The sequence below is a fragment of the Numida meleagris genome, chromosome 2 (assembly GCF_002078875.1).
Source record: "Numida meleagris isolate 19003 breed g44 Domestic line chromosome 2, NumMel1.0, whole genome shotgun sequence".
In the NCBI taxonomy this organism is placed as follows: Eukaryota; Metazoa; Chordata; class Aves; order Galliformes; family Numididae; genus Numida; species Numida meleagris.
In genome coordinates this window covers 144,314,665-144,338,500 of record NC_034410.1, presented here as the reverse complement: position 1 = coordinate 144,338,500, position 23,836 = coordinate 144,314,665, and the positions used below count along the sequence as shown (strand labels likewise).

At 45.0% G+C, this 23,836-nt stretch overlaps 1 long non-coding RNA gene across 2 annotated transcripts; it reads right to left on the bottom strand.

Moving 5' to 3' along the window:
- Nucleotides 4,328-23,809, bottom strand: LOC110395193. Of its 2 annotated transcripts, none has more exons than XR_002436248.1 (3): nucleotides 23,674-23,809; nucleotides 5,625-5,782; nucleotides 4,328-4,388 (listed from the first exon to the last, which is right to left on the bottom strand). It is a non-coding gene; the product is annotated as an uncharacterized LOC110395193 (long non-coding RNA). The 2 variants fall into 2 exon arrangements; XR_002436247.1 differs by having other exon boundaries at nucleotides 4,333-4,388; nucleotides 5,621-5,782.

The following is a 23,836-nucleotide window of genomic DNA, read 5'->3' as shown; positions in this document are numbered from 1 at the left end:
GCATCTCTTGGAGCCCAGAAGTGAATGGTATGTATGACATTTCCAAGAAAAAACAAAAGCAGTTAAGAGCCTTTCATCAAAATGGCTCAAAGGGAGCACAGGGCCCAGAGATCTGAGGTTTCAAATTTGCAAAAAGTAACTCTTGAACAAATATAAACCCTTTCTATTTCTCTCTCCCCTCTGGTCCCCATCTCCTCCAGCCAATGACCCTATAAAGTCAAGTGAAACGCTGTGCTTAAGCAGATTCACATGGGCTAGTGCCAGGGGTGTGGAGGTCACCTCTGAAGTTTGCTTTTATAGATGACAATTCATTGCTTCTATGGTGGAACACTTTTGACAGTATACAAAGGTGCCATAAGCAAATTCTACTTAAGTTTCGCCTACTACAACACTTGCAATAGGACTCCTTATATCCAGAGCTGTGGGCACAAACTAGGGTGTGAGGGGAGAGAGAGAGAGAGAGAGACACTTCTGTCTGACAACAACCACATCCATGGTAGTTTAATCATAGAATCATAGAATTGTTTGAGTTGGAAGGGACCTTTAAAGGTCATCTAGTCCAAATTCCCTGCAATGAACAGGGACATCTATCCACACCTGAGTGGGTTGCTCAGAGCCCTGTCCAGCCTAACCTAAAGCATTCCTTCCCATCTCTCCAAGTCATCTTGTTTGTGCTAGGGGTCATCCAAGTCAAAGCCACAGACCATATTATAGGAGACCAGGCAAATCTTGCTGGGAAAACTTCTGATTAAATAGACAAAGAGATCATAAAGTTATTCATGAGAAATCTGGGAAGAAGCAGCGAAACCTCTGGACAGAGGCCAGTGGATATCTATCTGATATGCTCATCCAGTTGGAGCATACCAGCATCTCTCAGACAGGACCATCTCTTCTTGACTCCTGGTGGACACAGTGCAGTTACAAGGCTCTGCAATGTGTTTTGATCCCTGGATGGACATCAAACTCTTACTTTCTTGAAGTAAGTATGGATCTTCTCCACATTCCTCCAGTTTTGGGCTTGCTGGGGGAAGTCCTCTCCTGCTGCAACTGCATGGTTGCTCATTGTCCATGGCCACCAGAATGCTCTTGAGGGCAAAGTCCTCTATGTTCCAGGATAGCACAACAAGGAACTTACCCAGAAGAGACAAATTCCAGTTCCTCTGCCTGTTTCTTCATGTTTGGAGAGTCACAGCTACCCAAACTGCCACACTGTATATTAGCCACATAAAATTGCAACCTACTGTAGGGAACCTGCTTCAGCAGGTGGTTTGGACTTGATGATCCCCAAACGTCCCTTCCAACTCCTATTATTCTGATTCTGTGAAAATTGCAGGGGAGTTGGATGACCTTTGAAGGTCCCTTCCAACTCAAACGATTCTATGGTTCTATGAAGATAAGTGACACAGAAGAGGAAGGGGAGATAGATACATACCTGGTGCCTCTGTCCCCTTGAAAGCTGGGGATTTCTGAAAGTTGAGTGAGTACAATCAGGTGCTAAAACTTGCAGATATGTTTTCCTATTGTCAACGGTTTACAGGTGTTCGGCCTGGGGATGGGGGATGGGGGACCCACGGGCCCACACCCCGGGAAAAGGGAAAAGGGAGAAAGGGTAAGGAGATGGCCCTGAGAGCAAAGAACAGCGGCAACAATCTGAGGAGAAACAAACTAATTTACTAAATAAGATATCAGAATGCAAAACAACACACTATAATACAATATAATTACAATTTAAGCTGATAAATCCAATACAGAGAGAGAGAATGTCCCAGAATCAAGGTAGGCCTTACTCTACTACCGATGATAAGACAGCTGGAGAGCGAGGTGCTGCCAGGAGGAGAGACGGGCGGAGGTCTCGTGATCTGCAAGTTTTTATCTTTTCCCTCCAGCTGGAAAATGGTAACAGAGGAGCAAAGTACCGTGGGGAATGTAGTAGTCCTTCTCTTCTGAGAACCACGTACATTCACTACAAGATGTTATGATGTGGAATACCAATAACCGAAAATCATAAAACCATGACACCTATGTTTTCTCCTAAAGAACGTCCCCTGGCCAATGTGCAGGCTTGGGCACTGGGATTAGATGATCTTTGGATTGGAGACATACAGCAGCTTTTATGTTCTCATTTACCATGTCTCCCTGTTTCTTGCATGCTCCAATGGCTGTCACAAAAAGTGCTATTTCCATAGATGCTGGAGTGGGTTGGGGTAAATCAGAGACAAACCTTGGATTTCTATCTCTAGGTCTATAGGTCTCTGGTTCTGTCCTTCTCTGGTGAGAGAGAAGGACTTGAATATGCAACAGAAGTTTAGACTGCTATTTCCAGTGCCCTCATCTCCATCACTGCTGGGAAATGTCTTATTTTTGCTTGCTGCTATTTTAATCCCTTCCTTTCAGAAAATTCTGAAGGAGAAGCGTCTCTACTAAGCCTGAACAATATGTACCTACTATAGTTTCCTTTCTTATTCCTTACTCCTTCCCAGACATCGCTGGGCTGTACACATGGCCAGCACAAGGTCTCTGAGCAGTGCCAACCTGCATGACTATTATTCTCTCCATACTCTTACAGCACAGCTGAGCTTACCTCCCTTGCATGTCTCTCCAAAGGTAGCTCTGTCATTCTGTATTTATCTCTCTATATATATTTTTATTGCATCATAGATAAACTATGGGTGACTCTATATCATATATATATTTATATATATATTTATGTTTTCAGTGAAAAGTTTTATTTGGTAATTGAAGCTAGTTTGGCTAATTGAAGGAAGGAAAGGAGAATATACTCCCTTTTACTCTGCAATAAGCTGGGAGTAGAACAACAAGTTAGTAGAACAAAAAAATAGTTATCAGGGTGAAAAGAGATATTTCCTTTCAGATTCCTGCAGGGGGCTGGAACTAGATGATACTTAAAGTCCCTTCCAACCTAAGCCTGTCTATGATTCTATGATTCCCACTTTCAACTAAGAGAAGCACAGGAACCCCCACTGCTGGGTATCAGGAACCTGCCCATGGATGGTGGATTTCTGCACACATCTCTTTCCATGTCTCACCTCTTGAGCACTTCCAATGAACCTGGCAACCATAGAGCATTCTTAGCAAGTGCCCCATTTGCTGTTCATTGAACCCATCATGCAGCTGCTGTGCCTTTCTCCATCCCTTAAACATTCAGAGTCATAAACAAAAGCATCCTTTAATAAAGCAAAGAAAGAAGCCTGTAGAATCAAAGAATTGTTTGAGTTGGAAGGGACCTTTAAAGGTCATCTAGTCCAACTCCCCTGCAATGAAGAGGGACACCTACAGCTACATCAGGGTGCTTGCAGGTATACATCAAGGGGTGTACCCTAAGAAATGTCACACCATTTTCAGTGGGGTAAGCAATTGCATTCCCCATCAATCAGCAGCTCTTTCTGCAGGAACAGGGAGCAGAAAACACAAATCTCACAAATCTCAGGCACTGTGCGGGTGAGGCTTTGCCCTTCACTCCAGGTCCTTGAGTTCAGCCGCAAACAACAGCGAGTGCAAGGGTGGGCAGATCTGAACTGAAGTTTCACACGACCTTCCTCCCTGAACCAAATCTGCTGACGTCCACCCAGCCCCAGTCTGGGCACGAATCCAGAGCCTGCTTGTGAAAAGTTGTCCCCCTTCCAAGCCACCCCAGCTGGAACCTCTGAGTTCCTGAACCTGCTCCTCCTGCAGCAAGAACAGCCCTAGGCTGCAGTTCACCTTCATGCAAACAGCCTCCGTCTGCATAGCTCCCCAGTAACAACTCAAAAACTGCCCCCACTGCACCTCCAAAACAGGGTCTTGGAGACAAAAAGAAGCCTGGAAATTAGGCAGCAGCATTCTCAGTTTGTAGCCAAACCCCTCTTTTGCTGCCCTGTGTTGTCATCATTGTGCTATCTCCATCCTTCTACCTCCTCCTTCACAAGTGCAGAAAACTGCAAGTTTCAACAGAGAGACTGGAGAAAAGAGTTGTTAACTGAATCTTTTTCCTTTTCTTCTTTCCTTTCTTTTGCTTTTACTTTTTACACTTTTTTTCCTTTCTGTTTTCTTTTTTCCTTTTCTTTTCCAACTTCTTTGATAGGACGAGAGGGAATAGCCTTAAGTTGCACCAGGGGAGATTCAGGTTGGGTTTTAGGAAAAATTTCTTCTCAGAAAGAGTGGTAATGAGTGGTAATGCATTGGAACCAGCTGCCCAGAGAGGTGGTGGAGTCGTCGTCCCAGGAGGTGTTCAAGAAATGTGGAGATACGGCACTGAGGGACATGATTTAGCGGGAAGTATTGGTGGTAGGTGGACAGCTGGACTAGATGATCTTAGTGGTCTTTTCCAACCTTAATGATTCTATGATTCTTTTCCCTCTTCTTTTCCTTTTGCAATACTCATTTTCCAACTGAAATAAATAAGAAAATGATTCCTTTGAGAAGTGCCTTTATCTTTAACAAGATACCTGGATTTCCATATCAAGGGGCCAGCACTTATTTCTCAGAGTTAATAAAAAATGCCCCAGGAAATTCTGATCTACACTCAGTCACTGGTGAGAAACCTATTGATAAAAATAGGAAATATTGTAGGAAGAACTGGACAGATTTTGTATGAGGATTATCTCTTTACCAAATAGGTGTTACAAATAAATAAAAGCAATAAAGTTACAAAAAAATAAAAGCATTGCATCTAAACAGAGATGCAGACAAGCTGCTTTTGCAGTAAGAAAAGCAATTATTGTTGTTCTTATTCTTCAAAAAGATGAAAAAGAAGAGCTCAAACTCATAAACTAGCAAGTCAACATGATTAAAGTAATATATAAACATGAAGCAGTCAAAATAGAAATGCAATTAGGACAGTGAAGAAAGAAAAAAAAAACACTGAATTGCAGAATAACTTCACAAAATAGCATTTCAAATAGCAGTTTGGCGTCTCTCTAGTTAGAGGCTGGAAGGAAATGAGCTTAAAGAGCCCTGATAAGCAGATAACTGTATTATACCAATTCATTCCTCCCTCCAACACAGCTCCTTAATGGGATCCTTGAGCACTGGAGAGGTTTGGAGAAGTGGCTCTCATCCCTCAGATAACAATTCAAATCCTCTTCTCAATGAGATGTTTAATCCCAGATCTGTTCTGAGGACAGCAGGCCAAGAAAGGGGCTGGAGCAGCTGCCAAGCTGTGTTGTGTCCCTCCCTGCTCAGGAACATGTTGCCCAGAGAAGGTGTGGATACCTCATCCCTGAGGTGTTCAAGGCCAGGTTGGATGGGGCCCTGGGCAACACAAACTGGTGGGTGGCAACCAGCCAATGGCAGGGGGTTGGAACTTGGTGGGTTTCAAGGTCCCTTCCAACCTAAGCCATTCTGTGATTCAGTGATTTCCTGGAAGAAATGCAGCATTTTGGACAACTTTGTCCTTGGGAAGTCTGGTGCTGTCTGGCAGCTTCCCAGGCATCAGTGAGCAGATGTAAAGACCATCACAGTGCAGAAGATGACACAAGTTAAATCCTATGCAAACTCTCAAGTGGTTAAATTTCTTACAGATATAGTTGCCCACATAAGTAATGACAGCCTGCATATTTATAACCTCTATTCACCAAATACTGGGAACAATGCAGGCAAAAAAGTCATACTGATTCCATACCAACCCTGGAGCTCAGCCCTGGCAGAAGGAAGGGATTCAGACAACAGCTCTTTCCCAGGTGCTCATCCATCGCAGAGCATCACAGCAGTAGGCCCTATTGGGTGGCATGGACATCAGGGATGTGAACGCAGCGCGGGTGGTAGGTGAACATGGCAACAATCACTGTATGAGACAAGGGAAGAGGGAGTAAGAGTTTCAGTTGAGTGGGTAGAAAACAAGGAAAAAAGGAGAGCTAAAATATCTTACACAGGGAGAGCTCTGCATCTTCAGAGCCTTTCCTTGGGGTCTTATCAGTGCTAACAGGACACTCCCATGCACCAGGCTCTTAGCACTCTGATCTAGATGTAGGTGTCCCTGTTCATTGCAGGGAGGACCTACAATGGACCACATGGCTTTTAATGATCCCTTCCAACTCAAATGACTCTACGATTCATTGGGGCCAAATCCTCAAAGATTCAGAATTTGGATCACCATTTAGGGGTGGACCGTAAAACACATTCAAGTCTGATGAATTTTCGTAGCACGCTGAAAAAAGATGGGTCATTTGGAAAGAAAACTAAATGTTGGCTTCCTGTTTGGCCTTGATTTTTCTAGTGCAGGCAGATGTTTGATTCAAGAGTTTTGGCTGTTGCTTATGCACTAGAGATACGGAGATCACAGAAAGGAGAGGGCAGGTAGACACAGATCTATGCTGAATCCTAAATACACCTGCCTGTGCAGAGTGACACATATACAATTCAGCAGAATGTCAAAGCATGCCAATTATCTAGAAAACTAATTTCACAGAAAATCTGTTACATTTTTGGAAATAGTAGCACCCTTATTTGTGTGTTTTGTAAACAATCCTAGGTCAGCTCAAATTTTGCAGCTGTCTATATGAAACCTAGGGTTTAGATATTTTATTAATGATCAGCAATGCCATATTTATCAGGCTATGGCCCCAGAAAGAAATTAACCAACAGAAGCATGTACTGAGCAGGCAGTGCTGGCACTCAAAGGCACTCTTCCAGCCAGATCCAGACACTGATAAATCCTGAGTTAGCCCTTAAAACTCAAGTGCCCAGCTTCAAAACCCACAAGAGAATCTGACATTTATAAATAATAATAACAGCAGCAGAAGCAGTGAAAACCTTGGCATCTTACCCTTGGCTTTCTGCTGTATTCCCAGCTTGCGTTTCTCAGCCAGCATTCACTTTTTGATCATGAAACCTGAGAATATTGTATGTTAGAGGATCCCAGGAGCTGGATGTTTCAGGGAAAACCTCAAGTATTGCAAAACTAACCAAAAAAAATTGCATGACTTGACAGCAGTGTTGTGCCTGGCATCTTTATGAAGCACGCTTATCTGTATTTCTTTCACTTACCTCAGAAAATCTACTGAATATCTGTCCTTTCAACTAAGCAACTAAGTGACTTTTAGACATGTTTAGTTTTATGCTTTTCTCAATTTCTTCTTTTTACTTTCCCCTGGAAAGGCAGAATGAGGGAGAGAGTGGAATGGGAAAGCCAAAAATATCCTTGATTTCCATTTTCCAAAAATGGCCAGTTTGGAGGTGAAAAAAAATGTTTTGCTTGGTGGCTTAAGACAAATGCCTCTTTTTGAAATACCAAAAATGCTATTTCCCATCCAGACCTTCCGGCACAGGGAAATACGCGATGCAATTGTGCAAGCCGAACGTGCTTCAGTGCACTTAGGGCAAATGGAGAAGTGCAGACATTCAGGACTGCAGACGCAGTTCTGGACTGCATCCCCATCTCCATCCCCTCCTAAAATCCCTCGCCTCAATTTCCCTGTGCGTAAAAGACACTAAAAATAGCATATCTCCTCCCAGAGGAAGCCCTGTGGAATAATTAACTAATGTTTGCAGAGTGTCGGCAAGGACTAATTACTATCATTATGCTGGAGAGGAACAGTTGGGGTTTGCTTTGGTCCTAATGGTGCTTATTTTCCTGGGCTCAACGAGCCACTGCATCAGTGAGCCACTGATGGGGCTGTAAGTGGCTCCCCAAGGCGCTGCAACACTTCCTGACAATATAAACACCAGCAACTTCATTTAGCACTCCAGCAGCCCCCAGGGCAGCAATGGTTCCAGCCCCCATGCTGAGGATGAGCAAATACCGTTATTCCCATTAGTTGAGGCTGATAAAGAGCCCAGGCTGAGCTGCCCATCTCCATCCACCATTTGATTTGTCACTCCAAAAGTAATGCCTCCTATTTATTTCCAGGGAAATACAACTGCTGCAAAGAATACAATAACACTATTTGATAGAGAAAATTCTCAGCCACAAAACATTATTTTTCAACATAGCTGCCACTATTATCTGTGTATTTTCACCAGCAATGAACAAGAGCCTGAATGCTGTGCTCATAAAATCTGTACCAGCAGAAGTGACCCACTATTTCACAGCTGTTACAACAGTGTAATTGATGAAATGCACCACCCACCACCCACCACCCACCACCCCACTGTACTCATATCCACTGTCTGGACCCCATAAACCTTCAGCAAATGTCGATGAATGCCAATGAGTGCCATTTTTGCCACATGGAGGAATTCAGTTCCACATCTTTGCTTCAAATGCACTTCCATATCAGATGCCAGTTTATCAGACTGCTCTTCTGCTGCCAACTGTTGCACGGCAACAAAATGTAACGGAATATTGGTGGGAAGATATAACTCCTACTGCCATACTACCAACATCCACCACCGAAGTCGTGGGCCAACATCATAAAATAGGAGGCATTACTTTTGGAGCAGCCCTCATATTTACCTGACCAGGAAAATATCAGCTATTCTGTCATCCTCCAGTTTTACACTGGGAGAAGCTGCCAGGTGTACAGATCTGTGCAAGTTCAACCAAAATTACAGAAGGATCCAGGGTCATGAAGTGATAATTATGTGACCTTATTTACAGCTCATCAATCGTTTTGACAACTTGAAACACAGAATAAAATTTTCTTTAGTAAAAAGGCAGCCAATGTCAGACTTTTTCTTCTTTCCTTATAGTTTAACTCCAAGTAAAAATACTTCCAATATTGATATTAATGCAATAGCTGATTATACGGAGCATGTGTAGCACAATTTGTTTTCTAATAGAAAAAGGTGAGAACATTTTATGGGATGAGCGCTTTGATACAGCTGCCAGTGATTTAACTCCCTCATGTCCTTCATATCTATCTTCCTGTGATTGCATTTAATCCAAGTATTTACTCTGACTGCTAAAACCAAGTCTTTATTAACAAAAAGAATCTTAACAGATCACACTTTCAGTTCAACCTTTTGTTTTTTTTTCTCTGTAAAGAGAATTTCTTGCTTGTTTGCTTGTTTAATGGAAAAGTAACGTTTTCATCTATTAGAATGTTGACAGTTACTAATACCTAGTATAGATAACAGCACGGATAACTTTGCCTTCTGTAGGGGATCTGCTTTAGTAGGCTGATGATCTCTCTAAACTCATTGATCTCTAGAGGTCTCTTCCAACCCCTACAATTCTGTGATTCTGGGTGTGATAAGGAAATAAGGTTATAAGGAAAAAGTTTTATATTATAAGGGTAGTGAGGCACTGGAAGAGGTTGCCCAGAGAGGTGGTGGATGCTCTGTCCTTGGAGACATTCAAGGTCAGGCTGGATGAGGCTCTGAACATCCTGATGTAGCTGTAGGTGCCCCTGTTCACTGCAGGGCAGTTGGACTAGATGGCCTTTAAGGGTCCCTTCAAACTCAGATGATTCTATGATTCTGTAATTACGGATGTGGGGCGGGGGTCTGGTGGGCACGAGGACGCGGGAGAAGAGGCAGCCTGATCCTGTGAGTTGCCCACAGAGGGAGCGTGACAGTCACCTCTCATGCTTTGTCCCGTGACATAGGAATTTGGGAAGGTCTCAGCAGTGTGGCAGCTCTGCAGAGCAGTGTCTCAGCTCCACACTAAAGCTGGAAGGGAATTTTTGTGATCCATCTCTTGCTGCTTGTAAGCAAAATATTCCACTTTCTCCTAGGAAGAATGTGTCTTTAAGAGCTAGATGGGCTTGATCCTTTTGCTTACACCAAAGCCCTTACAATTAACAGGATTAAGCTTGAAGAAACCAGCCTGTGTTACCCCAGTATGACATTAGATGTCACCCATGCACTGCATTCCCTGTATGTCCCAGTGTCCTGGTCCCCAGATTGGAAAGCTGCATGCAGCCCATTCCATCCCCACATCCAAAGACTGATTTCAGGTGATTCAGGTTGGGGTGGACCTCAGGAGGTCACCGTGACAATGCACCTGGAGATGGCCCTAACAGGAGATGTGCTGACAGCCCAATATCTGAAACCTCAACCTGGAAGTAGTGGGATGGGAGAGGAGTACCTCATCCCCCCATGACTCTGTCTTGGGGTGCAGGGGTAGATAACCCTGCAGAGCAAGGAATTGGGCTAACAGGATGATCCACAGCACAGATATTTAACTCTCCACGTAGCTCATGATCCGCGTTAGCTAGCACTGCTCATGTTTAAGCAAGGGGAAATGGCTTCAAACTAAAACAGGGGAGATTTAGATTGGATATAAGAAAAATGAGTTTTACTGTAAGGGCAGAAGGGCAATGAAACAGGCTGCCCAGAGAGGTGGTGGATGCCCCATCCCTGGAGACGTTCAAGGTCAGGCTGGGGTGCTGAGCAACCTGATCTAGCTGTAAGAGCCCCTGTTCGTATCAGGGGGTTAGACTAGATGACCCTTAAAAGTCCCTTCCAGCTCAAATGGTTCTATGAACCTACGATCCTCTGGAGGGAACTGAAGGGTTTGCGGACTAGTCTCAAGTGGGAGGTACACCTAATTCAGCATGAATCATGTACCTAATGCATATTTATGTTATCAGAGGTGTTGTGCTAGGGAATAGGTCTTTGGATGGGACCGTGGCCAGCAATGACAAAGGGATCACCCTTATATGTAAGGCAAGCGAGGTGCTCTGCAAAACCAGAACCGAGCAGCCTCAGGCTGAAAACCTCAGTGCTGCTGTGGTGCTGGGTGGAATGGGATGGGCATCCTCCTGGCAATACAGAGGAGCAAAAGAGGCCAACCTCATGAAAGCCCATGGAAATCCCCTTCCACATTCCCAGCAGTGGTGCTTCCTCTCTCGCAAGGGGACTCAGTGGTGGCAGGAGGAGGGAGGCACTTTGGGGAATGTGTTTACAGAGCTCCTGCCAAACCACAGGAAGTCCCAGCTCCTGGGGATGAAGAGCAGGAAGAGGAGGAAGAGGAAGAGGCCAAGGCTCTGTCAACTCCTCTCCACCACTGCTGGCAAACAAAAGCCAGAGCACTGTACTGCTGTTGTGCAGAGCCATAAGATACAGGAGGGGCTGAATCCTTCTCTCCTTGCTGTTTCATCTCACAGTAGCTCACAGGGTGAAGTCTGCCGGCAAAGGGAGACGAAAGCACCTGGGAAACGCATTGCTCATATGAAGGTGGCTTTGCTTGGACACCAGAGCTTCTGGATCTCGCAGCTGAGGGCAGACCTATGCCAATAAGACACAACAGCTCACAGTCCAGAAAGCTGATATTTATTTGTCTTAAAAGCAGTTTGCCCTGATTTGTATATACCATTTATTTCTTGCGTTTCTGTTTACTCATCTGCGGGTGGTTGTCTCATGCTGTTTTCCCAGTGTTTGAAGGGCTGGCAGCAGAGCAACTCAAGCATCTGAGGAATCTGCTGCCATGGCCACTAGCTCCAGCCCTGAGTTGCCACTTGCCCATTGAGGCTACCAAAGTCTTGGGCAATAGGCTTGCAAATGCTCTTGCTCGATCAGAGCACCCCTACGAAGTATTATGGAGTGTGAAAGAGCTCCTGGGGCCAGGCACCATGGGTCTCTCCTCTACTGACACCTCCCAAGCAGAATTTGGGCAGTAGATCCACGGCACAGTGAGCTTTTCCTTTTCCTCCTCAGAGTGCAGCGCCTTGTGCTTGCAGCTCTGGGTGGCCTTGCTGCATCGTTGGCAAAGACCATACACTCATAGTATCTAAAGAGAAGCACTTCTCAACATTCACCAGCGTAATACTCTGAATGGTTGCTCCCTGTTCTCATATTTGACTTGCTCAGTGAGGACAGATACTCTACACCCTGATTTATCTGTTCACATCTGCAGGGGCACAGACAGGCAGAAAAACAACCCACCTACTGAAATACTGCCTCATACTTCTCAAAGTCATTAGGAACTGCAAATTAATCTGTAACAGACTGAATTTGAGAGCTAAAGAAAAATATAACTTCATTTTGCTGGACATGCTATTTCAGAATGAATAATACAGCTCTGTTTTAATAGCCATTAAACTGACAGAGTTAATAAAAGAGCAAAGTCCCCAAGAGATTTCAGCTGACAATGAACATCCTACTGAATATAGGCAAGAGTTATACTGATGTTGCCACTGTGCTGAAGTCTATACAATTAGTAGTTCTCTGCACTCCTTTTTGGCAATGGCGTTACCAAATCCCAAATGTCCATAGTGAGTTAAAAGTCGCTGGAACACCTCGCAGTCAAAAACTCTGGGCAGGCTCTCATATCCTGTGGCGTTCTTAATCATTAATTATCTGTATGTGATGCTGGTTCCCAGAAGAATGGCCTCTCCTATTAGCTGAGCTATAGTTAATCTCATTTCTTTTTTGGTTTACAGCAGACTTTTACATCACAATGACCACTGTGATAACCCATGGAGACTGGGCTTCTCCTCTTTAAGTTAAAAACTCCCATTCTTTAAACACTTCTTTCGAGGTGAGACTTCCCAGGTCTTTCTATCATTCTCTTCTGGACTTAGAGCATGGTATAAGAAATATATTGTCCTGCACCCAAGTGCTAAACTTTGACTTCCAGGCTAGGCTACATGCTTGTTTGTGCCTCCCAGTATGCTTTTCTCCCTCCAGAAGAGGGTGGATCTCCTGACTCCCCTGCAATCCATTGCCCAAATGGGTTGTTCCCCGTTCTGTATCTGTGGAGTTAGATGCTTCTGCCTCATTCCACCCTGCATGTCTCCTGACCATAGCTCACTCTGCTTTTCCTAGCCTAGTTCTCCACTGATCTGAAGCCACCCTACATCCCAGTTTCATGGGCATGGTGATGATGGGTTGACAGTTGGACTAAATCATGGAATCATGGAACATCCTGAGTTGGAAGGCACCCATAAAGATCATCAAATCCAACTCCTAAAGGTCTTAGAGGTCTTTTCCATTCCTAAACTTTCTGACTTTATGCTTCTCCAGTGTCATCTTCAGTCCTTCCTGACTCTGTTCTGCAGTTCAAAAAGCCTCCTTTGTACTCATGCATCCACCCTGTAGAACCATGCTAAATGTTCACCTTCCTCTCTTGGAGGCCACACTAAAAAGCATGAGTCATGTGCTTTAGATAGTTGAGGAAAATATCAGTGATGAAAGCCTTGCTGGAGCCAAGACACTTGGCATCTGCTCTCTCCTTTCCAGAGAGACTCTCACAAAGAGAATTTGATGGCTCTGAAACTTTCTTCCGACGAGACTCATTTTTGTGGTACTTACCATATATTTGCAAAGAGGACATTTTACCATCTGTCCCAGCCCTTGCTTCTTCTTTGTAGGACTGTACGTGTCATGAGGTATTGGAACAGGCTGCCCAGGGTAGTGGTGGAGTCACCATTCCTGGATGTGTTCAAGAAACGTGTAGACGTGGCACTGAGGGACATGGTTCAGTGGGCATCGTGGGGATGGATCAACAATTGGACTAGATGATCTTAAAGGTCTTTTCCAACCTTAATGATCTGATGATTCTTTAATCCTACGTCTCCTATATTTCACCTACTGTCTCTGTTAATCCCATTTTACTGTGGTTGTATACCTTGTCTTAATGGCATTCTGTATCATGGTCACTGATCCTCAGCATGAAACAGCTCTGCCACCAGGAAAAAAAAAAAAACTGTTGAAAATCCTGTATGAACCTGTGCTAAATATTACCATTGTCCTCATTGAGTATTGGGGTCTCAGTCCATCAGATCTCAAGAAAACTCTTAACTTTAGGCACATGAGTAACACCAACTTCACTACAGGCCCACATAGTTTTGGCTCTGGTTCATAACATTGTTAAATTTACATGTTTTCACTCATGGGTTAAAAAATACCTAGTGATACTTATCTATTCCAGGGAAATAGAACTGATAATTCATTTCACACCTGTGAAATGGATTCACATATGACAAACATTTTCCAAGTCTCAAAATGAAAACACATGAACCAAAGAAGGGGAAATGGTTTCAAACTAAAACAGGGGAGATTTAGATTGGATATAAGAAAAAAGTGTTTTACAATAAGGATAGTGAGGCACTGGAACATATTGCCCAGAGAGGTGCTGGACGCCCCATCCCTGGAGACATTCAGGGTCAGACTGGATGGGGCTCTGAGCAACCTGATCTAGCTTTAGGTGTTCCTGTTCATTGCAGGAGCGTTGGACTAGATGGCCTTTAAAGGTCCCTTCCAACTCAAACAGTTCTGTGATTCTATGAAACCCTGGCCTTATGCTTCCTAGCCAGGCTCATACCCCTGTTCTCCTGGGAGACCTGTGCTGAGCTGGCCTCTAGGGAATTTCGAACACGCTTGACTTAAGCACTGACATTTAAAAGCTGGCTCCCTAGGGCCCTTATATAACCAAAGAAGAGCCAGAACACCACTCCTGGATCTGTAAGATAGCAAGCACGAATGCCAGCTTCTCTGGTATTCTTTCTTTTTTTTTTCTCCACTGCTTTGGGGCAAATTGCTCTCAGTCACGACAAGGAGAAATCAGAGCTTGCATTCCACCCACTGCTCAGCTCTTCTGCAGAGACATAAAATTCATCCCAAAGCCAGTTCCTCAGTGCCAGAAAATGGAAGGTATCCAATGCAAACAGCAGGACAAATAAGCCAGCCAGCACCAGCTCTCTCTGTCCATCCGCCTTCCCTCCAAAATGAAAAGCAAGCAACTCCCAGAGGTCTTTCCTGCTCTGAGCATGGCTTTGCAATTATAAATTATCCCAAGATTATCTCTGTCCCCAGTGCTGCTGTATTCACCTCCTCTGTGTTTTCTGGGGAATTAATTGCTGCTGCATTGGCTGCGCTGCAGAATAAAAGCTTGGGACACAGCAAACTCCTAATTACCACCATCATTCAGTGGCAGCAAGAGGTGATAAATTTAAAGCCAGATATGTGAAGAAACGTTTTTCCTTTTAACAGTCTGCAAATATGCAATTAACCAGCACAGAGCGCTAGTGGGAAGGACATCAAGACAAATAGGACCAGCCACTCAAAAGACCCATAGGAAGAAGGGCTATCTGAGCTGCATTGGGTGGGATAGCAATGCTAGGCGCTGATCCATTGTGGCATCATCCAGATACCAGGAGGTACTTCTGACATTTTCCACGTCCTAGCATGGTGTCTGACAGTGCCTGGCTGCAGCATCCATCCCAACCCTGGTACCTTCCTGTCCCCTGCAGTCAGGAGGTCAGCAATGTATGGCTAATGGGGCATCACCAACATGAGGGAGGCTACAGTGGTGCCAGCTTACAGGATTCTGCACTTGAAAGAGGACAGTCCCCACATTCAAGCTCCTTCTCTGATGTACTGCATGTCCCACATCATGTGCGAAAGCAATGATGTCAGAAAGGAGCTGAACAGAATCATCATAGATTCATCATTCTCCCCGATCAGACAAGAGGCAATAGTTGCAAATTAAAATGAGAGATTTAGATTGGATATAACAAAAAAGTGTTTTACGATAATGGTACTCAGGCATTGAAACCTGTTGCTCAGAGAGGTGGTGGATGCCCCATCCCTGGAGACATTCAAGGTCAGGCTGGATGGGGCTCTGAGCAACCTGATCTAGCTTTAGGTGTTCTTGTTCATTGCAGGAGAGTTGGACGAGATGGTCTTTAAAGGTCCCATCTAGTTCAAATGATTCTATTATTCTATGATCATCAATCATCAACAGAAAAACTTCTGGTTTGCAGAATTTACCCTCATCATCCTCATCCATGATGGGAACAAGCAACAAATACACTTCTCACCATCTCCAGGTTGGAGCAGAGTAAAGCTCCATGGGATTACTGGAAGCTTCTGGACACCAGTCTCACTGTCATTCTGGTGCTATGGGAGTGCCATGCACCCAGAAATGTGGACCCAGAGGCTCAGATCAGATACTTGTAAGAGCTCCATGGCCCTGAGTGGGCCTGGGCTGGAAATCTGTGAAGCTTTCTCATGAGATTTCCCCTCTCCCCTCTCCCTCCTGGTTCTGTTTGAGCTGGAAACACCATGAGAATTACTTTCCTCCTCACATTTCAGCAGTTTTGCTTCCGGGCCTGGGCTAAACAAGGAAGTGCAGAGGCGTGGGAACTGAAGGGAGACACAAACATATGAGAGCATGGGCTGAGCTGCTCCAAATCTCTGTACGCGATTCATTGCTTCCATCAGGGCAGCTCTGCCAAAGTAACTCCTCCATCTGGATGGTACCTTCAGATGGAGATGGCTTTGTCAGACTTCCCTGTGGGCCAAATCTCATTCAGACAACAAAGCAGTCCCAGAAACAGCTTCTCAAATTGTACCAGTGCCAAATGCTTTGTTCATACTCAGATTCAGAATTCTGATGCATTTCAAAGACACATCAGCCCATGGACTACAGAGCACTTGGGCGTGAAGACCAAACCTCCATAGAACCTCAATCTTCTCATTGTCTACCATGAGACATAGGAAAAGGGCTTGATTTCTTGACTTAGTATCTCAGCACCCCAAAACCAGGGAGCATTTCAGGTGACTGAAGTTAAGCTTCCAGTGTGGAGAACCACAAACCATTGGCAGTTCAGGAAGGGGTTGACCTTATCTTCCAGAATCCAGATTGCTTCACTGTCATTTGTCTTCAGCACCCACTAACCAAACAAGGTGTGCTCACAGCAGCACGTATGGTATGTAGGGATGAATAATGCTCCTCTCACCCCTTATGTATGTCAGGATAAAGTTCAGCCATCACCACAGGCTAACACATAATGTAGGTTTAGACCAAACCCACACTAACTCAAAGCTACAAAGAATGAGGAAATGGGAAAGAGCTGTTCCCACCCCAACTGACTTGCAGTTTAAGGCATTGCTCTTTCCCACAAGCTGCCACCAGATTGGCATGAAAATCTCTAGGATTAGGAGGATCTGTTCAGTAGATCAAAGGTTAATTGGAGCAACACCAGAGTTACAAGCAGAAAGACAGGGACAACCTGTCAATTGGACAAGAAGTAATGGCCTTAAGTTGTGCCAGGGGAGGTTCAGGTTCGATATTAGGAAACATTTCTTCTCAGAAAGAGTGGCAATGCACTGGAACACACTGCCCAGGGAGGTGGTGGAGTAACCATCCCTGGAGGTGTTCAAGACAAGGGTAGATGAGACACTGAGGGCCATGGTTTAGTGGGCATGGTAGTGATGGGTTGTACTAGATGATCTTAGTGGTCTTTTCCAACCTTAATGATTCTGTGATTCTATGAACTTCTAGCATTAAGGTCATGGAGCTCCTGAGCACAACCCCCTAGAGCATTCATCATTATTTACTTTTTGCTTTACTAATAGCTAATACGATTTAAGGCATTTGAGGTCTCTTCAGCTTTTCAAAAGAAGCAAGTCTCTGTTTTATTTGAGGACTTCTAAACAGGAGATGGGTGTAGCAGCCTTCTAGCCCAGCAGGCCCTATCTCAGCAGCAATCACTCAAGGCCATAGGACTTCATGACTTCTCAGCAGGATCTGGATCAGACCATGGGCAAATCTGTTCAGGTTCATCTCAAGGACTTGCTTACTGATTACAGAGACTCTGAGACAATTTCAGTGCTAGCCAGGACAGTGACTCAAGAGTCATTGAGAGCAAACCTGAGAAGGATTTAGGGGTGTTGGTTGATGAGAGACTCAACATGATCTGGCAACGTACGCTTGCAGCCCAGAAGGCCAACTGTACTTTGGGGTGCATCAAGAGAAGTGTGACCAGTAGGTCAAGGGAGGTGATTCTGCTCCTGTACTCTCCTCTTGTGAGACCCCACCTGGAGTACTGCATCCAGTTCTGGGGCCCCCAACACGAAAAGGGCATTGAGCTGTTGGAGCAGGTTCAGATGAGGGCCACAAAGATGATCAGAGGGCTGGAGCGCCTTCCCTGTGAAGACAGGCTCAGGGAGCTGGGGCTCTTCACCTCACAGAAGAGAAGGCTCTGGGGGGACCTTATAGTGGCCTTCCAGTACCTGAAAGGGGCTTACAGGAAAGCTGGGGTGGGACTTTTTGTAAGGGCATGTCATGACAGGACAAGGGGAACTGGCTTTAAACTGGAAGAGGGTAGATTTAGACTAGATATTACAAAAAAATTCTTTACTGTGAGGATGTTGAGACACTGGAACAGGTTGCCCAGAGAGGCTGTGAATGCCCCTTCCTTGAAGGTGTTCAAGGCCAGGCTGGATGGGGCTTTAAGCAACGTGGTCTAGAGGGAGGCGTCCCTGCCTACAGCAGGGGCACTGGAGCTAGATGATCTTAAAGGCCCCTTCCAACCAAACCATTCTATGATTCTATGATTCAAGACGTCACCTCCAATTCCATCTGAAAACCTGGCTGCCTCTTCATGCTACTCAGCACCAAGGGAACTCCATCCAATCAGATGCTTCTTGTTCAGTTTGTCACATCTCATTTTGAGCCTGATATTCAGGATTAGTACTGGTTGCAAAGCTATATTCTCATCCTGGACAATGCTGCTTATCACCTAACCAGGTTCTGTAGTCCTTTCTCTACAGCAACCACTATTTGCCTGCTCTGTACACTGGTATTAGCTGCTCAGCTGGAACTGCATCCCCAGAGGCATGTGCATGGTTTCTCCATGTCCTTAGCTCACAAGAAGTCCAATGGTCCTCCCTCTCTGCCTGTGAGAAGAAGCAAGAGAGGTAGAGATGTGGCCGTGAGCCATCCCGTGACTCTGATCTTTGCCAGCTCCCTCCAATCTCCCCTGCCTAAGGCATTTTTCCCCATCATAGTCTGACACATCTATTTCAGATCTGAAATTCAGAGGATTGTCACATATCACAGGGAATGAGAAACAGATTCCCGCTGCGGAAGGCTGGTCCCAGAGCAGTGTGGCGTCAATGACATGCCCTTGAAGTTCAGAGGAGAAGGACCCAGATGCTTATTAATCCTGCTTCCCAGTTGGTGATTTCTAGGGATAACCTAACCAAAGAATTCTAGGGAAAACTTTAGAAAAAATTTTAGCAGAACACTGTGAGAATAAAATCCCCAGCCTTGCGGCTCACAGGGAGGTAATGCTGCTCATTACACAATAAACCACATGTGCCACTGGACACAGATTCAAAACATGAGGAAACACACAGGAAAGTCTCTATGCCCTTCTAGCAAAATTGTATCTCTCTTTCATTGATTGGCATTAGAAACCTGGACACAGTCTCCTGTGCTGGGGTGGATTATATGATGTCTGCATGTCTACTTTTCAGCCCCATTTTCCACGATTCTAGGATTTACTTACATGGCTGATACTTTACCCCTCAGTACTTCCGTTAATTCAGAGACACCTTGTCTTGGAGGACAGGAAGGAGCAATATGGAAGCCCAAGGTAAGGCCGCAACTGCTCCTCCAGAAGACAAGCACATGCTTAGTGGCCACCTTGATCAAACTTTGCATAGTCCTGTCAATAAGGGATAAGAAATGAATCAACAGGACAGTGCTTCACCTTCACACTGCAAGGAAAAAGAGTCAGGGATGAGGGTAAGTCATGACATCAGAGCTGCGTGGTCAGTGTCTCACCGCATTGTGCGATCGGCCACTTGAGTCACACCCGTGGAATTCATCTCAATTAAATTTATACACCTAAAATGCAGACTTTTATGCCTGGCCATGCAACTTCATTTTATTTTATAGCCTGTGATTCATCTGACCTCTCTCAGATACTGCTGTAGACTGAATCACACTCTGGTTCTTATTTCTCTGCGTCGGAAATAAAGAGAGCTGACAGTGACTGGTTCATCTGAAGTCAGACAGCTCTCTTTCAGATGCCGAAATAAGAGCAAAGGAATCCCACTCTGGGCATTGTCATTTCTCCCTAATTGAAGGGCTTAAAACTTTCAAAGTAGGAGGACAATGACAGTTGGATTTGTGGTTGGGTTTTTCATGCCAACATTCAGAGATTGTTCCTCCCCTGCCAGCTTGCTCAGCTTAATTCATGGGAATGTCTAGAAACAGGAACCCCTGGAGCACAGCAAAAATGAGCCCAGCACTGGCATTTGTGTGAGCAAGTAGTTCTTTATTATTTGAGCAGTCCTAGTGTTGTGCAGCAAAAACATGCACCAAAGGGACTACAAAGAAAGACTCACATGCAAACCTCCATATGGAAGGTGGACTAGGGTATCTGCAGCTTTTATAGGTGCAAGGGAACAATAGCCAGTGTTAGAACGTGTAAGAAATCAGCAGTGGTCATGGCATCAAGCTGTCAAGAGTTCAAGAAGTGCTTGGGCAATGCTCTCAGACACAGAGTTTGAATTTGGGGTGGTCCTATGTGGAGCCAGGAGTTGGACTCAATGATCCTTGTGGGTCCCTTCCAACTCAGGATATTCCATGATTTATGACTCTTATGATTCTATGATTCTGTGGGTAAGGTGCAAATTCTCGAGAGGATAGGAGTTTGCTGGAAGTGAGAGTGATAGGAAAACCGCACAAGTGGGTAAAATTATTCATCAGTCTACAGAGGTTGGATCCCTGGGGAGATGAGGTTTCCCACTTCCTTAGGAGACAGATCAGGGGAGGTTCAGGTTGGATATCAGGAAAAATTTCTTCTCAGAAGGAGTGGTGAGGCATTGGGACAGGCTGCCCAGGGAAGTGGTGGAGTCACCATCCCTGGAGGTGTTCAAGAAACATGGAAATGTGGCTCTTGGGGACATGCTTTAGTGGTATGGTCATTTTTGATGGTTGGACTTGATGATCTTAGAGGTCTTTCCCAACTTTAATGATTGTATGATTCTATAGAGCACATGTGACTAGAAATTAGGGGTTTATCCTTTCAGCTTCCTGCCCTGAGAAGAGCTGCTTGCAGAGCAAGGAGGAAAGGAAAAGGCTTAGGCTGTGCCCACAGGCTGCACTCAGACCCCATGGGGCTACAGCAGAGCACTGGAGAAGGAAGTCTTATGGCAAGGTTGTACAGCAGCTGTCTGCAGGAATGAATCCAGGAGCAGCATCCTCCTGGGATGGGCCAGGAGGATCTTGTGTTGACTGACTGCCCTTCCTGAGTTTGGGAGGAAATTAATCTCCCACCGTGGGCTTCAGTTTATTTTTACATTGCAAGTTAGCCCAAAGGGGAAAAAAAATCATAAAAAAAAAATTCTATTCCCTAAAAGGAATCACAAATTTCACAGCGAACTAAGGAGATTAGTCAAATCCCTGTGACCGTCAGCAGTTTCACTTAGGTCAAAGCCTGGCATAACTCAATCTCTGTGAGAATAGAGGAGTGGCTCAGACTGCCCAGCTCTGCAAGCCTCTCTGACAGGTCCCTTTTGCAATATCTGGAGGGAAATATCCCTTTTGCTGCCCTGGAGAGGAGAGGCAGTCAGCCTGGCCCAGAGTGCAGACAGCAAAAGGGAACGTTATCTCTTGCAGATACCAGAGTGAGACCTTCCAAGCTGGGAAGCAGGAGGGGGACCGATTTCCCAGGCTAGGAGACATCAAAGGCTGTGTGAAACCTTCTGAAAATGCTCACCCTGAATTTCTCATGCCTGGTTGGGCATGTGGGATAACTCTCCACCGGGGCAGGGAAATGGAGAAAGTAAGAGCTGTTGGGTTCTGATTCACCTCTTGCTCTAGGGGAAAAAAGAAGAAAATTTAGCTCAATAGCTAAAATTAAATATGCTGCCTGTAGGTTTGGTTTTGCACATAAACCAGCTCAGGTTAGGTAACTGAGGGCCCTTTTTGTATGAAGTCATTTCCATGCCCTGGCAAACATGTCTGTGCCGTTGGGCTCACAAGACATCAGACTTCTGAACCACGCATCAGATTTCATCCTGGAGATCAGTAACACTCAGGAGCTGTCGTACCATTGCAATGCACTTACCAAGCAGACAGGTGTTGGAGACGGAAACCAAGGACAATTTTTTGCATTGCTCTAAGGAGGAATAGGCCTTTCAGCTCATAATCAGTGATCTAAAAAGAACTGTAAACCTTTCACTGCGAGGAAGGAGCCTCCTGACAGAAACTGAAGTGACAGTCTCCCTCCCTGTTATAGGAACACAGACAGTACTGTTTTAAATTGTATCATGAAGCCAAATAGGATGGGAAAGCTCATGGTGCCTGCCCTCCAAAGCAGAGGCCAGAGGCTTTTTGCAATTGTTTCCCTTTCCCTGATAGAGTTGCTGGGGTGGTTCTGAGACAAAATCAGTATTTTCTGCAAGTCTTAGCTCTCCTCACAGGGCAGCTTGGTCTCTACTCTGCCATTTGAACCCTTTCAGTAGTAGCAGCCCCAAGGTTTCCAAAATTATGAGTTGAGCACGGGGAAATCCTTACACTGATATAGAAACAACAAGATTGAAAACAAAACACCAAAGAAAAACCAAATATGGGAATTTTCAAGCTGCTTCTGGTCTTTGAGCCTTTAATGTCAAGAGTAGAACAGTCCCATTGTGGTGTTTCTGGGCACCATCACACCTGCAATTCCAGCTGCAGTTTCTATTCTACATTTTCGGCCTTTGGTATTTGCTCCTGACACAGTGAGAGCTTTCCTGCAGGAAAAAGGCAAGAGCAATGAAGATGGTTTCAGTGTTGCTGATGTCAAAGCACAGCCTGCGTATAGAAAAAGACATTCACGTCCTGTTTCTAATAGCAGACATTGTGGAGGTCCCTGAAAGACCTCTCTGATCAGATTCCCAGGGTGATTAGTGCTGCTAGAGCAAGTGGGAAGATATTCCACTCCCAGGAAATTTACATCTGTGAGGCAGAGCACAAAGCAAGAACGTGGCCCTCGCCTCTACACGTAGAAGAAGCAGATCCAGAAGGATGGAGTAAGCCGAGGTCCACCAGCACTGGACTGTGGGATTAAGCACCTCTTACTCCCTAGGGTCAGAGCAATGCTTGTGCAGCAACATATACAACCATTAAAGCCAGTCAGACCTGCTCTGTCCAGCCCCAAAATATCTCCTCTCTTGGTCTTTTGCAAGGTCAGGTTGCTCCGAGCTGGAGTTTGCAGCCCTGCACCTATAATCCATGCAAAGAGGACACAAGCCCTGCACTGTTTGACCAATTGATTGCTAGTCGTTTCCAGGAATGCTATGAAAGTGCCTTGCAAAGTGCATGGCTTTGGTGTTTGTTTGTGCTGCAGAGGGTCTCTCCCAGTCCAAAATGTCCATGATCCTATGATTAAAGCTTACTTGGATCTTTCTTTAAGGAGTGGGAACTTAGAGGAATGAATGAAGAAGCTGCAACGGCCTGACCTTAGAGACAGAAATGCAAGAGTGGAAACGCAAGTGAGAGAAGCAAAATCTTCAAAATCTTTGATCCAGGTGGAGGAGCAGGATCAAAATCGAAGTTGCGCCTACTTGGCAGATCAACCTACATCAAGGCTGAGTTCGGTTCTGGATCTACAGAAATAATCATTGAATGGCTTAGGTTGGAGGAGACCTTAAAAGATCATCTAGTTCCACCCTCCTGCCATGGGCATGGTTGCCAGCCACTAGATCAGGCTGCCCAGGATCCCATCCAAGATGGCCTTGCATGTTTCCAGGGATGATAATAAAATATTCTTCCTGCCTCTTCCTGCCACTATTTCTATAACATCACAATGACCAAAAGCATGAGTTGGACTTTGCACCCAAGCAGGTTCAGAGGTAAAATGGCCTTTTGCTTCTGATGATCTCACCAATCTGATATTGGTTCTCACACACTTCCCCACACTCCACCCAATCTCCCCCCCCCACCCCCCCAAAAAAAAACCCTAACTAGAAACACACATTTCAAAGTAACATTTTCCAGACCACCTTGCAAAAGGTAAAGTGGGACAATTTTTTTTCAGCACAGCTTCAGTAGAAGTTCCCTGCTCTTACCTGGCCCTGTGTTGTCTGTGTCCCGACAGATTCCTCCAGCAATCTTCTATTCCTCTCGACTTCGCCTTTTTGTGGTGTTTGTTTCTTTGCCCTTCTTAAATAAACCATTGGCAGTTACTATGGTAACATGCCTCATTCTTTCTAACTCCTCCCTAAAAAGTCT